This window comes from Giraffa tippelskirchi, chromosome 14 (genome assembly GCF_054371585.1).
Source record: "Giraffa tippelskirchi isolate mGirTip1 chromosome 14, T2T-mGirTip1v1.2.pri, whole genome shotgun sequence".
Taxonomy (NCBI): domain Eukaryota; kingdom Metazoa; phylum Chordata; class Mammalia; order Artiodactyla; family Giraffidae; genus Giraffa; species Giraffa tippelskirchi.
The window spans coordinates 39,462,474-39,479,765 of NC_137288.1; the positions used below are offsets into that span (position 1 = coordinate 39,462,474).

The window sequence follows — 17,292 nt, forward strand, 5'->3', positions numbered from 1 at the left end:
AAAAAGTAAACACCAAAGAACCATATTCATTTCATTTAAGGGAAATAATAATGAAAGACTCATAGTAATATTAGTTTCTCTGAAGACCATAGTGTAATAAACGCACCGTGGGAGAGTGTGAGATTTACAGTTGGATTAGGCCCAGAGGTCACAAATAAGATTTGAAAATATCAGTCAATAAAGAACCTTCTGCTACCCTTAACCACTGCTCCCTCCCTTTGCTTTTTTTTTCCACCCAGGAAGGTGAAAATGGCCTCTAGTAGTAAAGGTGGAAATAGGCTTGAAAAAAGAAAATTGACAGTCTCTTCATATGGACCAAGACACAACTTAGTGATAAAAAAGTCATCTTCATAGTGTTAATTATTTGCTGAATTGAGTCTGTTCTTAACTTAAAATGAGAATTACAAAATCTTTTTTTTTTTTAACTGAGAGTGATCAGCAGTGTTGAGGGGCTGCCTGAGTGTCATCTGTGATGAGAGACAGACTACCCTTTATTAGGAGATTTAAAGAGTATATGGGGGAAAAATTCCTTTTGGTTACATTCCATGAGTTTTGTTAATTAGGGACACCAATCAAAATATGTCTTAATATGGCAGAGGTTGTGCTTTGCTAGCACATAGCATGATACAGGCCATGGTGGTGGTGGTCGTTTAGTTGCTAAGTCGTGTCTGTCTCTTGCAATGCCATGGACTGTAGCCTACCAGTCTCCTCTGCCCACGGGATTTCCCAGGCAAAAATACTGGAGTGTGTTGACATTTCCTTTTCCAGGGTACTTTCCAGGACTCGGACTCAGGTCTCCTGCATTGTAGGCAGATTCTTTACCAACTGAGCCACCAGGGAAGCTCACAGGCCATGGTATATAGTGTTAAATGGAAGGAGGGAATTAAAATTTTCTTTAAAATTTTTACAATACATTTTCTTTCTTTCTAGCTTAAATTCCACAACTCAAGACTTCAAGGCCTCCCTGAAGAATTTCTAAACAAACTTGACCTGGTGTTTTTCATCCCACGTGCCTTGCAAGCATCTAGTGGTGGGTGAATCTTTGTCTGTACACAGACTTTGGAGGTTACTGCAGAAAATCACACACCTGAGCCAACTGGTGTCACCACACATTTATGGTCACCTGTTTAATCAGTGTCTAACAGTGATTTCAACTGAATTATAGTTTACTAGGCAATGTCCCTTTCTGCAGTCCCATAGGAGATATTTTATCTTCTACACGTCTCTTTTTCTTCCAAAATCCCTTTTATTTTCAATCAATGATGTAGTCCCTCATTTCACAAAGCAAATAGAGTACATTGAGAAGTAAAGTCCAGTTCTGGCTTCCAAAAAACCAGCATTCCTATGTGCACCAGAACACACATGTTCCTTTCATTAAGATGAAAGTTCCCTCACAAGTGTCAGGCCCATATTTGCTCCTCTATTAATGAGTGGTGTCCTGTCCTGACTCTTTAGGATATAGCATTATCAATTAATGTTATTAAATATTATTTAATTATTTATTAATAACTTTATTAATTAACCCATATTCATTTAGAATATCAAATGGCCCCTTTTATCTAGGAAATATTCATATTTTCATGTGAATTTGCTCAAATTCTCAAAACAATAGCAAATAGAAAAAAAAAAGGAACAGGCAAACTCTTTCATGTTAAAGAAATAGAGCAATGCCAACACACACAAACTTCAGAAAAAGAGTACATAAATAAATAAAAACAGAAACAGACACTTATATATTGCTGGTGGGAGTATGAATTATTCAGCTTCCATTGGGAGACATTTTTGACAATACCTGTCAAATTTACAAAAGCATATATCCTTTTTCCTATAACTCTAAATCTAGGAATGATCATACCATATTTGTAGATACATAAATGGAATATGTATAAGTTATTTATTGCAATGCTGTCAGTGATAAAAAAAAGTAAGTGAAATCAACCTGCTGCTTAAAGCGGGCAATGGTTCTGGCATTTCACTCAGAGAATTATTCCAGTATTGCCAGAGGCTACTCTTTGTTTCTTTCTTCATTGTCTACCATTCTCCCTAGCCTACCATGTTCCAGGCACAATCACTTTCTTGCTCTTCTTCAGAATAGAATGCATGTGCTGGAATATGGTCCTTCTCTTTGATTGCAACACTGTTGCCATACTATTTGTCTCTTACATCTAGAATAGAAATTCTATGAAGTTTCTAATCTTTATCTGGTTTGTTCATAGATAAAGTTTTGAAATAATCCTGCAACCTAGTAGGCACTTAATAAATGCTTGCTGAATTAACGAATAGCCCCAGATAATCTATTAAAGCTGAGTGTTTAGATAAAATATAGTAACTTTCTAAAATATAATACTGCACACTATAAAAAGTCAAACAATGACTCTACTTTTTATGTTCTGTGGAAAAGCAATAAGACAGGTTAAATGAATAAAAGGATACAGAAGTGGATATTATAATTGTACAAACCATGGAAAAAGAAAATACTGGTTTATAGTTGTCCTCATTTTCATTTAAAATCCCTAGAAATACATGAAGAGGTGAAAAATGTTAATTATTTTTCTCCTAATCATTGTTTTGAATTTGGTCACATGGCCATACCTAACTATCAAGGGGGTTGAAAAATGTTGACTAGCTGGACAGCCTTGAGTCCAGCTCTTCATTAAGATGGCAAATGAGGAGAATGAGGTTTTATGAACAGTTGGAAGTCTCTCTATGGTCTCTTTTGTCATTCAGCCGCTCAGTCGTGTCCAACTCTTTGCAACCCTATGAACTGCAGCATACCAGCCTTCACTGTCCTCACCATCTCCCACCAAGCTCAAATTCATGTCCACTGAGTCAGTGATGCCATCCAACCATCTCATCCTCTGTTGTCCCCTTCTCCTCCTGAAAAGTACCATGAATCTACATAGGCCACAGGATATAAATATCCTGATTTCTCCCAGAATTTCTAAACTCAGATTTTTTGTTTGTTTGTTTTTTAGTCTTATACTGGAATGGCAACTCCTCCTTAAACCTTTAAATAATGCCAAGTGCTAAAAGCTCCCCCTTGTCTTGTGTCTTCCTTTAAATCATTCATAGAAATCTACAATGGTGCTGCTGTTAATATCTCCAAAAACATGCCTTTCTGCAGCTTTTGAATTTTACAGGCTTTGAATAACTTGGCCTACTTCAATAGCAGACAAACGTTTCTTCTTGCTACTTCTTTCACTGAATCCTAGGAAAATTGCATATAACCTAGAGTATAAGTTTCCTCTGTCTCACCTTCTTCTATTGTTTTTCTGGTCACTTCCAGTGCTAATTTTAATCTGACTACTTCTGAAACTTGCTTGCATGCCTCTCAAGTAACACAGGGTCAAGAAATGAAAAATGATCTCCTTGCTCCCCATTGTCACTTTCAAGTCATTTCTCCTCACTTCTTATTCCAAAAAACTTAGATCCTTTGGCATCTGACAAACCACATCAACAACCCATATCCTGGTCCCACAACTTTATTCATTGAAAATCTTAGCTCCTATCCCACGGTTTTCCTCTGTGACTCTGCCGCATATGTGGGTATTCCTTTTGACATCTTGACATTTCAGTGTTTTGATAAGTCTATCAGTTGGGGTCTCTACAGAAAACATTATCACCCTTTATGGTTTTTTAAGAAGAGATTTTAATGAAAGGACAACTTATGTAAGGGAAGATAGTTTTAGGAGAAAGAGTGAAATACCTGCAAAATGTCAAAAAAAATAAAATAAAATAGAAAAAGAAAACGGCAAACAAGAAAGCAAGACTACAATAACTAAGAAAGAAAGCATGAAGGAGGAAAGAAATAATACATTATGTAGACAAAGATTCAGATCTCAGGTCTGCCATTTTTCAGCTATGAGTGAGTGAATACTCACTCGCTCAGTTGTGTCCGACTCTTTGTGGTCCCCCGGACTGTAGTACAGGAGGATCCTCTGTCCATGGGATCTTCCCAGGCAGAACCCATTTCCAGCCCTAGTGGGTTGCCATTTCCTCCTTCAGAGGATCTTCTCAACTCAGGGATCAAACCCACATCTCTTGCGTCTCCTACAGTGCAGGCTGATTCTTTACTGCCGAGTCACGGGGGAAACCCTTATCAGCTATAGATTGCGATTAGATCATGAGCAAGGCTCCATGGTTACAATTCTGGTCCTAGGCTGACCAATCCAGCTCTTCCTTCCTTCTGAACATGCAACCTCCTACATTTTCCAGGTAAGTTTGTAGTTGATAGAGCTGGGTCAGAGACAGGACCTTTCAAAGAAAATTGCCACACATCCCTCGGTGCTGTGCTGACAATGCATTCACCTGAACACTCTGTAAAACCCTCTGATCTGTGACTAGAAAGTAAGGCTGATTCCCATTTAATCACTAAGCTATTACTGATCAAGAATTTTTAATCAATAGAAAAATTCTAGAACTTAAAAGAAATTTAGGAAATTTCTTTGCTAGAAATTACTTCTCAAAGAGGGCTAAAAAAGATGACTACCTGGTCTTCCAACCACAGTTGATCCTGTTTTTGTCCTCCTTGCCTAGCTCCCGCTTACCCACTGCAGCTGTCTTATTATCTTTGCACTTGCTCGCTCTACTTTCTGAACTTTTTTTCACTCAGGAATTTTGAGTCAGTGATCTTTCTCATTTTTTGGCTTACAGCTCAGATACCATCTTCTCAGAGAAAACTTACTACCTGTCCTATTCAAAGTAGGCCCTCTCTAACCTGTCATGGTAGAGATAAGAGTATCATTTTTATAGACTTTATTATAATTTTAAATAGTTAATCTTATGTTTACCTATTTAAAACGTTAAATATTTAAAGTTTTACTTAAAGTTTTTCTCCCCTTACTAAGTTATAAATTTCTCATAGAGAAGACTATCTTGCTTACTGCTGAATTCCCATAGTCTAGCATTATGTGTTCCTTTAAACATCATGTATAGGCTGTTTCTATCATACATATACCTGAGAGAAAAATTGTAAAATTCACCAATACCCTATACTCATTATATCTATCATACAGTATATCATATGATATGTAGGTATATAGACATTGATATAAAAATGTATTGATTACATCCATTCTCCCTCAAACTCCCTCCCTCTTATGATGGCTGAGTCCCTTTACTGTTTATTTGGAAGTATCACTACGTTGTTAATTGGCTATACCCCCATACAAAAAAAAAAAAACTTTTAAAAAAGTATTGATTCGGAGGGATGGGATGGGGAGGGAGGTGGGAGGGGGGTTCTGGAAGGGGAACACATGTACACCCATGGTGGATTCATGTCAATGTATGGCAAAACAAATACAATATTGTAAATTTAAAAAATAGATAAATAAACTAATTAAAAAAAAAGTGTTGATTGAACATTACTTTCCTTTACATGTAGGAAAAGACTATATTTTGAGAAAGCACAAACAAGAGGGTTATCTGCTCTTCATGGGGCTTCCCAGGTGACTCAATAGTAAAGAATTCTGCTGCCAATGCAGGAGATGCAGTTTCGATCGCTGGGTTAGGAAGATCCTCAGGAGAAGGGAATGGCAACCCACTTCAATATTCTTGCTTGGGAAATCCCAAGGACAGATGATCCTGGTGGGCTACAGTCCATGGGATTGCGAAAGAGTTGTTGGAAACAACCTAGCAACTCTTCATATGAAGATGCTCTTCATATGAAAAAATATATATTTTAGAATAGCTTTTTAAAAATAAATATTTCCTTGTCTTTAGATTACATAATACAGAAGCATCAGATGCATTTCTGATTTTTACTTGTTGAGCTATTATTACTAGAGTTTGACCTCTCATATAAAACATCACTCCATCAGACATAGAATAAAGAAATCTCATGTTTTTACCCTCAGGGCTTGAAGAGTGAAAATTTAGTCACTGAAATACATGATTCTTATTAGCTTAAGGAGAAACAAGTTCTATGTGTTTTCTTATAAAACACATCCTTTAAATAGAAAAACCACAATCACCTAACAGCACAATGGAAATTAATGCCTGCTGCTGCTGCTGCTGCTGCTAAGTCACTTCAGTCGTGGCCGACTCTGTGCTACCCCATAGACGGCAGCCCACCAGGCTCCTCCGTCCATGGGAATTTCCAGGCAAGAGTACTGGAGTGGGGTGCCATTGCCTTCTCTGAATTAATGCCTACTATCTGCTATCTAACATATCTGCATTTTGTATTCAACTTTTAATGTTTTGTGTAATGATATGGAACAATATCATGTCTTTTTTGGGAGGGGGAGCTAAGCACTTCAGGTTGTTGTTGCTGATAAAATATGATACCCTCAGTTGCTGTAATGAAGTCCACTCATAACTCTTTCTCTGAAGAATTGGCCCTTAATACTCCATAATCCATGAAGGACTCCAGTATAGCATTATGGATCTCTTAGTTCCAGAATGCCAATAAAATCTGAAAAAGGAAATGTATGTTTGCTTTATGTCTCAGATTTCTGATATATCCCATCAAATTTTTTTCTTGTTCTCCCTTCATAGTACTATATAACATTTTACCTTCAGAGCAGCTTGCAATTTTCATGCCAAACTTCTCCCTCAAAGTTTTACTAACCTAGAGATTTAAGAAGGGAAATAAAATGGACTAGTAAAGATTAGCCTTGTGGCCAGTGTTCTTCTTTTAGTGATATGATTTAGACAAAGAAATTTCTATGATGTCAGAATCAAGCAGAAACTGTCAACTACTTACAAAGAAAATACAAATAACTACAAGTAGATAATAAATCTCCGTGTGACAACTTTATTAAATGAGCCCTTTCAGCATAGACGTAAATGCCTATTTATGTTTAACATCTTGCAAGTTTTTCTGACACCTATCTCAAAAGTTATGTAGAAATGAGGTGTCAATATTCTTGCTGGGCTGCAGTTAACTTTCTAAAATCTGCCACACAGATTTCCTATATTAGGAGTCGATGCTGCTCTTGAGGGAGGAGTTTAATTGTGACTTTACTGAAACCTGAATTGGTGAAAAGGATATAAGCAACTTCTTTTCAAGAGAGTTGAGGCAGTAACACAGTCAGTGAAGCAATTCAATTCTGGTCTTAAGTTGACGGTTTGAAACAGACCAAGTTTCCTGCCAGCTCTGACAGTGCATGGATTGGTCCATAATGTTGCACATAATCCATGGCATTTTATGAAAGACACTAATAACAGAGGGCAAAGCTAATGTCATTTGACAGTTGAACAGGGAACGTATCAGTAGCTTGGTCTTACTTTGGGCTTGCAAATACTTGGAACTCTCAGCAAACTTTTAATAAAAGTTCCAAATCACTAAGGGCTGGAAAGCATGTGGTAATTTTATAGTCTTTTTAGTCTCTCTCCTCTTAGATAAGTACTTATGAGAGTTTTGCTGATTAGCTAGTAAACTCTCAGCCTGAGGAAAAGCCTAAAAAAGAAAATGCTAAGTCAGGAAGGATTTTTTTTTTTAATACAAGGCAAAATGTTCTTATTTAGAGGAATGGAAAAGCTGCTGAATATTTTACCCTGAAAATGGTTTTACTAAATGTTTATTTTCATTCAATAATATATTGAAACACCCAAATAATATATACAAAATCAAATATCAAGTAGTTATATTATCCTGTGGATAACATATATCCCTGTACTTTTGAACAGAGTTATCAAGAAATATTAGATAAATCATTGCTAACAGAGGGCTGATATTTTTCTGTTTAATTTATATATATATATGTGAAAATCATTAGTGAATGTTTAATGCTGTTGTTCAGTCACTCAGTCATTTGTGACTCTCTGTGACCCTATGGACTGCAGCAGGCCAGGCTTCCCTGTCCTTCACTATCTGCTGGAGTTTCCCAAACTCATGTCCATTGAGTCGATGATGCCATCCAACATCTCATCCTCTGTCACTCCCTTCTCCTCCTGCCCTCAATCTTTCGCAGCATCAGGGTCTTTTCCAATGGGTCAGCTCTTCGCATTAGGTGGCTAAAGTACTGGAGCTTCAGCTTCAGTATCTGTTCTTCCAATGAATACTCAGGGTTGACTTCCTTTAGGATTGACTGGTTTGATCTCCTTAGTATCCTAGGGATTCTCAAGGTACCAAAGTTAAAGCACCACTTTAGTACCACAGTTCAAAGCATCAATTCTTCAGCACTAAGCCTTCTTTATGGTCCAACTGTCACATCTATACAAGACTACGTAATAGAAAAGGTAATTTAGAAGAATAGAAAATTTGTTTCAATGTAAACTTGGAAAAAAAATTTTAAAGTGAAAAAATAGCTTATACATTTGAGCCTTGATTTGTGTACAAAAATTTACGTTTTTGCCTATTAAGTATTTTTATTAAGAAAAAATCACTATACCAAAAAATCATGAGTGAAGGAAAGAGAAACACTTTTATAATTACCACTAGCAGGAGATCTCTGTGGCCGGAAGTAGAAGAGTACTAGAGTACTAAGCACCTACAAGAAATGAAAAACAAGACTGAACTGTCATTTTTTAATTTAAATTGTACAAGAGTGAATGTTAGAACCTGTCTTCTACTGTATCTTGGTGAAGGGGAATATGATCACATTCCAAATGCATACTCAGGACTCTCTTGGACTAAAAAGCAAGTATGCTTTTATCCTCATGATTAGGCAAGGTGGGAATTAATGCTGTATTTTTGGTAAAATCCTTTATTATTAGGATTAATTATCAGAAATACCCTAATTCCTGTCATAGTTTGTTAAATTATGCTAAATGATACAAAATCCTTTCAAATGTTTCATATCCAATTTGAAATGGAAATACTGAGGGCAACTGATTGTATAAAATATAATACATTTACCCTGTTTCTTCGGTTAAGTTCCTAATATTTAATTCTCTATGGTATAGCCTCATCATTGTCACCATGACAAGTAATTTTCCACACAATGAAAGCAATACAACTGAAGTACCTTTCCAGCTAAGAATATTTGGAATCTGTAGTAGACATGGCAGCATGCTGCCCAAATCCTGCTTCGTGCAAGGGCTCAGAGACCTGCTGCCAGGAATGACGGCTTTCAGCTGCCAATCCAATCTGAAAAGTCACGTCCTTTGCAGTCTGCAACTAATGTCTAATGGAGGCAAGGTATGAAACAGAACAGCAGTGGAGACATAGACGTAGAAAACAGACTTGTGGACAACTGGGGAAAGGAGATGTTGGGAAGAATTGAGAGAGTCGTTTGGAAACATACACATTACCATATGTGAAACTGATGGCAGGTGGGGGTTTTCTGTGTTACACAGGGAGCTCAACCCAGTGCTCTGTGACAACCTAGAGGGGTGGGATGGGAAGGGAGACGGGAGGAGGGTTCTGGAGGGAGGGGATATATGTATACCTGTGGCTGATTCATGTTGATGGATGGCAGAAACCAACGCAATATTGTAAAGCAACTATTCTGCAGTAAAAAGTAAATAAATACAAACGAGAGAGACAGAAATGTTTACAAAACTAGAAACAAAACCCTGATAATATACGGCATGATATTTGGGACAACACTGATGGGTCATATAGCACCAGACCTCTTCAGGGTTCAATCAAAGCTGTTGCTAGACCTGTATCACAGCTGAACCTACATCTTGCATTCTAAACTCCATTCCAGAATCTGTTTCAAAAAAACACAATCCGGTAGAATCTAAAACATTAAGGTTAATCAAACCTGGATATAAACGACCAGAATACACGTAATAAAACTTTTAAGATATGTAAAAACACATTCTACTAAGAAAGTAGTAACTTATTCCCTCTGTAAAACAGCTTCTCCTTCAATTGATTATGCCATTTTGAATTAAAATAACCCACTTGCTGATAAAGGAAAGTGTTGGTGTCAATGTCAGTACACATTTCAAAAGCATGCTTAGAATAGTGTATTGAGTAAACGCTTGATAAATGTACATTGATTTGCTAGATAATGCTGCTGCCATATAAAGTAGTGGCAAATCAAATTTTTAGAAGTGCTGTAAAATATATGATCGTTTTCCTTTATACAAGGTAAAAGACAAGCTTTAACAGCAACAACAAAAAAACACTTAAAAACTTTCTTTAATGTAAATAAACTTCAGTTCTCATAAAGACAGTTGGTGAGTTATAGATTCAACAACTTAAAATGAAAAAGGGCAGACTAATCTGGAGCCTATAATGGGAATAATTGACTGAGATGAACAAAAAGGCAGCCATTTCTCTTTGTGAAGTAGAAAAAGCTCAGTTTTATCATTTACTTTCTTTCCATGTTTCTTCTTAGTTCAGAATTTTATTTGTTTTTGAGTGCATGCAGTTTTGAGGTATGTTTTCGATTTCTCCAGCCTTTATTTTTATACTGACATACTACATAAATCATTTCTTTGTGGATATCTTTGTGAGTTATTGCTTTATTCACTTTTTTTTTCTTGTTTATGAAAATGTAAACACATTCTGGAACACATGAAGACATTTATCATAAGTACATAATTCCTATAAGTTGGAAATACTTATTAAATTTAAAAATGCCAATTTATTTTCCTTCTTTTAGTAGCTGATTTATTATATGAATTTTAACCTATAAAATATGATTGCCACATACCTTCAAGAGCATCCTTATTATATTGTTAAATTAAGCACTGTTTTAACACAATAAAAATGTCTATTTTCTCCTATTTAAAACTTTGCATAGTTTACATATTGTATATATAGTGGACAAACACATATAATACATTTCACGTTAATGTAACAGAAATTGATTTTATTAAAAAATACTCCTCTAATTACATATAACCAAGAAGAGTAAAATCAATTAAAAGACGTCAGATCAAGTAGTATATCCATACAATAGAAAATTTTTTGCAAGAAGGGTCTATTTACCCTAACTAGATCTCAAGTTAGACCATTGCAGCAACTCCTACAAAAACAACTGTGAATCATTTTACTACTAAGGATACAGAAGGAAATCTAACCATACACCATAAGAAAAATCACCTACTATGTGAAAGTACAGGTTCAACTTTATTATGTTATAAATGTACCATGTTGTCATAAGTGGATATTCTTTTTGGCATTTGTTCAGCAGTCACCCACTGATCACTTTGTAAGTATCAGACACTCTGCTAGGAAAAATTCCTGTTTTCAAAAGAGTCAAAGCCTACAGGTGAGAAATTACAGACTCGATTTCAAAATGAGAACGTTTTTAAAATTTAATGGATGATTGTAATAATTTATGATCAAAATAATAAACAAAAGCACAAATGATGTGTTTAAGCAAAAATTGAAGTCACAACTTAATCATAAATAAAATGAATAAACATTTATTTCTTTGCCTCACTATTTAGACTTATTTATGCATGTGTGTGTGTTAGTCGCTCAGTCGTGTCTCTTTGCAACCCATGAACTACAGCCAGGCTCCTCTGTCCATGGAATTCTCCAGGCAAGAATACTGGAGTGGTTTCTCTTCTCCAGGGGATCTTCCCGACCCAGGAATTAAACCTGGCTCTCTTGTATTGCAGGCAGATTCTTTACCATCTGAGCCACCGGGGAAGTTGACTGACACATACTACTGTGCTTACCTGGTAGCTCAGATGGTAAAGAATCCACCTGCAATGAAGGAGACCCAGGTTCAATCCCTGGGTCAGGAAGATCCACTGGAGAAGGGAATGGCTCCCCATTCCAGTATTCTTGCTTGGAGAATTCCATGGACAGAGGAGCCTGGTGGGCTACAGTCCATGGAGTCATAAAGAGTTATGACATGACTGAGTGACTAAGACACACACCTACACATGTATACCATTGTTTTTGTTTGCCAAAAACGTCTGGCAGTAACACTGTGCCGCTCACTTTGGGAAGCATCTTTCCACACTTCCATTTGTTTCTCTACTCAAGCCACTACCATTCATCTGTGGACTGAGCTCTTGGCCCCAGCAGGCTAAAGGGAGTCTTTTCTTGGGACTAATCTATTACTTTTCCACCTAAAAGAAACATTAACTTTTCATGCTCCTAACTAAAAATCATTCATTTGTGTACTGTATCCCATCCCTTCTGGCCTATTCAAGAACCTTCACTCAGATACCCTCTGCCCACTTGAAACTCTGCCCCTTTTTTACAACTCTGTATTGGGTCATCTCCACCAGCACCCAAAGAAGTTGTTTCTGCTTCCTATTAACAAACATCAACAGTCTCCAGATATCACTGCCTCCTGGAAATATTGCTGCATTTCTTTACTTTCTTTTTAAAAATTAAACTCCATAGGAAATCTGTCTATAAGCACTGCATCCAATATCGCCTCTCTTCTTCTCCCCTACATTTAATCCAATCAGAATTTAAAGAACCCGCCTGCCAATGCAGGAGACATAAGAGACATACTGATCCCTGGGTCAGGAAGATATCCTGGAGGAGGGCACAGCAACGCATTCCAGTTTTCTTGCCTGGAGAATCCCATGGACAGGGGAGCCTGGTGGGCTATGGTCCATAGGTTTGCAAAAAGTCAGACTCGACTGAAGGGACTTAGCACATAGATATCAATAACAAGGTCATCAATTACCTCTGCATTCTTTAATTCAATGAGTAATTCTCAGTCCTCACACTTTTTTTTTTTTAATCAACAGCACTTGACACAGTTGAGCACTTCTGGCTCCTTGTCACAGTTTCTTCATATGTCCTCAGATATCATGCTCCCCATATCATTTCTCCCACCTACAGGCTGCTTTCGCTCTGTTTCATTTGATGGTTTCTTCCTTCTTCAACCACTTAAAGTAGGTGTGACCCAGAGCTGAGTCCTTATGTTCATTTGTTTTGTTTTTCCCCTTACAGTGTTACCTAATGATATTAATAGCATAGAGCTACCACATACAAATATTTATATCCTCTCTCTCTCTTAGTCACTAAGTCATGTCTGACTCTTGCAACCCCGTGGACTGCAGCCTGCCAAGCTCCTCTGTCCATGGAATTCTCCAGGCAAGAACACTGGAGGGGGTTGCCATTTCTTTCTCCATTTATATCCTGCTGCTGCTGCTAAGTCACCTCAGTCGTGTCCGACTCTGTGCGACCCCATAGACAGCAGCCCACCAGGCTCCACCATCCCTGGGATTTTCCAGGCAAGAGTTCTGGAGTGGGGTGCCATTGCCTTCTCTGCATTTATATCCTAGGTACTTCCAAATTCATATCTCAGACCAGATCTCTCTCCGGAATTTCAGCCTTCAGAATCATTTGCCAACCTCACACATTATATCAAAAAAGACAATTAAGATGATACAAACAAACTTTAGGTAACACTTCACGAAGCGGATAATCTCCACTCTCAAGAATGTGGAGAACTGCAAGGTAGGGAAAAAGACTGGCTGCAAGCCAAGAAACAAGGAAGAAGTACTCTGCTTAAGTTGCTTGGCTGGGGTTGTATCTCACCTCTATTTAGAGAGATTAAAGAAACAGGAAGTAAGTATAGAGCCCAGAGTTGGCCTGGAATTTGGGGATCTGCTGATTGAATATACCTCATTTCTGGTTAAGTGGAACATTCAAGGGAACACAAAGGTTACTCAAATTTTGCTTGGCTGATGTGACACTCTGGGCAGGAGTGGCTCCACCTTGAGCTTAAAAAATTTGTTTCAACGATATATATGATCTCCTTAGGGTTAGCCCTTCACTTCTCTATTTCATTTTCTTCCCATATTTATTCTGTCATGAAATTCTGTTGGATCTTGCCTCAAGTTCACACAGAACACAATTACTTATTTTCATCTCTGCTAATACCAAGTATCTATCATTTCTCTCAGTCTCTGCTGCCAAGCCCCCATCATCTTTTCCAAGATTTCATTAGCTCACTCCAAAATGACTAAATGAGTTTCCTAAAATCTCCTTGCTTCTTTCCTTTCCACCCATGACCTGTTCTCACCATTACAGGTCTTCCTTGATATTTCTATGAAAACCTTAAGTTGAGTTATTCTAGCCTTCTTATCCTTAGCCCTGCTTTAATTTTCTCCCTAATACTCTCATTCTCTGAAACACTATAACTTATTTCTTTGGTTATCTTTATATTATTCCTAAAATCATGGTGATGGCAATTTTCATTTGCGTCCTGCTTTGTATTCCAGAGTACAAACAGTGCCTGGGCAATTATGATTAATACATACCTGCTGAATAAGTGAAGGTAACTATCATACAGTGGATGAAAGATAAATCATGTGTCTACAAAGATATATGCAGCAGGAAATCAAACAACTTATAATGATAATAGTTCTCATCAGAAAAAAAATCCTGTTCTTGATAAGAACTACATCTAATAGTTTAGCCAAGATAATTGCCTCCTGAATTTTTAGGTTTGAAGAGAATTCAAAGCCCAAGATATTAGATTTATAATTTTAAGAAAAAAGTTTTAAGTCTTTCATCTGTATTGGAACAAAGATAGATGTGTCAATCATATAAGCTGACAAAAAAAATTTCAAAATTCTAAGAAAAATATTTATTGACTTTTAAGGATATTTTCTTGTTTAATTATACACTGTTGCAAAACTTTTAAAGACAGCCCAGAATGGGCCATTTTTTTCATTGTAAAATGAGTTGTAATATTTCAGATAAAATAAGGCCACTTGAGTACACTTAGGGAAGGTAATATTTTTAAAAGTTGCTGGAATCATTTCTTTTTCTTAGAAAAAAACAGGCAATAGGAAAAAAATTTTTTTTTTTTGAAAATACTTTTGTGGCTATTATATTTTATTTTAGGTGGAGTAGAAATTCTCTTTAGTTCTTCCAGAATTAGAGTTCTTTCTCTTACTGTGCACATGCTTAGTAACTCAGTCACGTCTCACTCTTTGCTACCCCATGAACTGTAGCTCACCAGGCTCCTCTGTCCATGGGTTCTCCAGGCAAGAATGCTGGAGTGAGTTGCCATTTCCTTCTCCAGAGGATTTTCCTGACCCATGGATTGAATTTGAGTCTCCTGCATTGCAGGCAGATTCTTTACCGTCTGAATCATCAGAGAAGCTCATTTCTCTCATTATTTCCTTTCAAAACTCACTTCTGTTCTCACCCATAAATACAGTCAATGACTATGCTCTTGCTATTACAGTTTTCCTTGAAATCAAAGTACTCTTTTTACAAACGTTCTGATAATTTGTAGTTTATTAAAAATTGCCAAACTGTGGATATTTTTGTAAACATTTGAGAGGAAAAAAGAACATATAAAATGCACATTTTTCATTTTCTTGACAACTATTATTCAATTTTAATGATTTATATTAATAATTGCATTTCAAAACAAATTGCTACATGAGCTGTTGCATTTGTGTTTTTAAAAATATGAATTCTTCATGATATCTGATCTCATAACTGGTTACTGTTACTAAAATCATAGTAAGATTTTCAAAGGCTGTCATTATTTTCAGTTAAATATAAAGATATGAGTAAAAACTACTATCTGGAATACCTGGGAAGATGGAATAAAAATTGAGCCATTGTCTGGGAAAACTGATCTATGTGGGCTCATTCAAATCTAGAAAAAAAAATTCCATCAATTAGGAATAGCTAAATATTTGCTTTAACCTTTCCACTGTCATTGTATGCTTAATATGACTGGTGCTTTGAATGGCAAATAAACATACTAAGAAAAGAAAAAAAAATTCTCCCATAAAACTGATACGTATGGAATAGACTGTAAAAGGATGTTTTTAGATACATACATTTACTTTTAATAAAATAAACAAGGTATTATCAGGAGCAACTAAAGAGAGAATTAAAACCTGAAGAGACATGTGGCAATTAAACTGACCCTGTGGACCCCTATGGGGGAGATTATGAGTTTTGCCCAAGTGCTTGTGTTTTAAAGCCAGTGCATAGTAGAGGTGAGGTAGAACACTGTGCTTCAAGTTGTGGGAGCTGGAAGTGAGAAAACATGCAAAATTTTGGTCACCAGAGTGCTACATCACCAATGAAAATGAGAGAATTAAAATTTTCCTCTTTCGGCCCAATGTATGAAAATGATATTTAGGATGTTTATATGAGATCTGAATGGGGGCAAAAAAGACTCTTTGAGAATTCATAACCAGAGGCTTCTCTCTCACATTAATTTGAAGTTCAACTTTAGATTACTCAGGTCATCTAGTAACACACAAAATAAAACATTGTCACAAAATTTTAATTTCACAGTTGCTATTACCCTTGAGTGCTCCCCAGACAGAAAAGTGAGACTTCTTTGGAGTGGCATACCCTGAACTCAAGCCCTGCAGAATTTCAATGAATTAATGACCTCCTATGGAGAAGGCAATGGCACCCCACTCCAGTACTCTTGCCTGGAGAATCCCATGGACGGAGGAGCCTGGTGGGCTGCAGTCCATGGGGTCGCTAGGAGTCGGACACGACTGATCGACTTCACTTTCACTTTTCCCTTTCATGCACTGGAGAAGGAAATGGCAACCCACTCCAGTATTCTTGCCTGGAGAATCCCAGGGACGGCGGAGCCTGGTGGGCTGCCGTCTATGGGGTCGCACAGAGTCGGACACGACTGAAGCGACTTAGCAGTAGCAGTAGCAATAGGTATGTTGTTGCTGTTTAGTAACTAAGTTGTATCTGACTCTTTTGTGACCTCGTGGACTGTAGTCTGCCAGACTCCTCTGTCCATGAGATTTTCTAGGCAAGAATACTGAAGTGGGTTGCCATTTCCTTGTGCTGGGGACCTCCCTGACTCATGTCTCCTGCACTGGCAGGTGAAGTCTTTACCACTGATTCACCAGGGAAGCCCACTGTAGGTATGTACCATAGCTAAAATGACATAAGATAAAAGCAATCCTCAAAGATTAAGGACCAGGAAGCACTAAAGCAGAAGATTATGTACCAAGGAACTTCAAATAACAGAATGCTCTCTGATAATGAGTACAAAATTAATAACATGAGAAAATAATAACACACTATGAAGCCAAATGTGTGATTTTGCAAAATAATAAAATAGATGTTCTAGAAATAAAAATGGCATTATCGAAATGAAAACTCAGTGGGGAAGAAGGACTAAACAGCAGATCTGAGACAACTGCAGAGAAAATTGATGAACTGGGAAATTTAAAAAGATGTTTACCAAAAAGTCATGTAGAAAAATAACATAAAGAATAGGATAAGATTCAATGTATACTAATGAGTAATTCCAGAAGTACAGAACAAAGAAAACAAGCGAGAGAAAATATTCAAAGAGTTATAAATAAGGACTTTTCAGATTCCTAAATTCCACAAATAATAATAAGCCCACCCCCAGGCAAGATATTGCAACTCTAGAACAACAGAGATAAAGTTTCTCAAAGATCGTTCTCAAATATAAGCAAATTAAACTGACTGCAGAGTCTGCAACAGGAAAG

General features: G+C 36.9%; 2 long non-coding RNA genes across 2 annotated transcripts in view; both read right to left on the reverse strand.

Annotated features, from left to right (window-relative positions):
• Positions 1–4,083, reverse strand: part of LOC145534216 (uncharacterized) — an 85,170-nt gene extending 81,087 nt beyond the window's left edge. The window contains exon 1 of the long non-coding RNA XR_014074351.1: positions 3,882–4,083. This is a non-coding gene — a long non-coding RNA (uncharacterized LOC145534216). The remainder of the gene's footprint in view (positions 1–3,881) is intronic.
• A 1,415-nt stretch (positions 4,084–5,498) lies between these two features.
• On the reverse strand, positions 5,499–9,571 carry LOC145534219 (uncharacterized). The gene is made up of 3 exons (XR_014074354.1): positions 9,517–9,571; positions 9,333–9,392; positions 5,499–8,432 (listed from the first exon to the last, which is right to left on the reverse strand). It is a non-coding gene; the product is annotated as an uncharacterized LOC145534219 (long non-coding RNA).
• Positions 9,572–17,292: the final 7,721 nt, after the last annotated feature.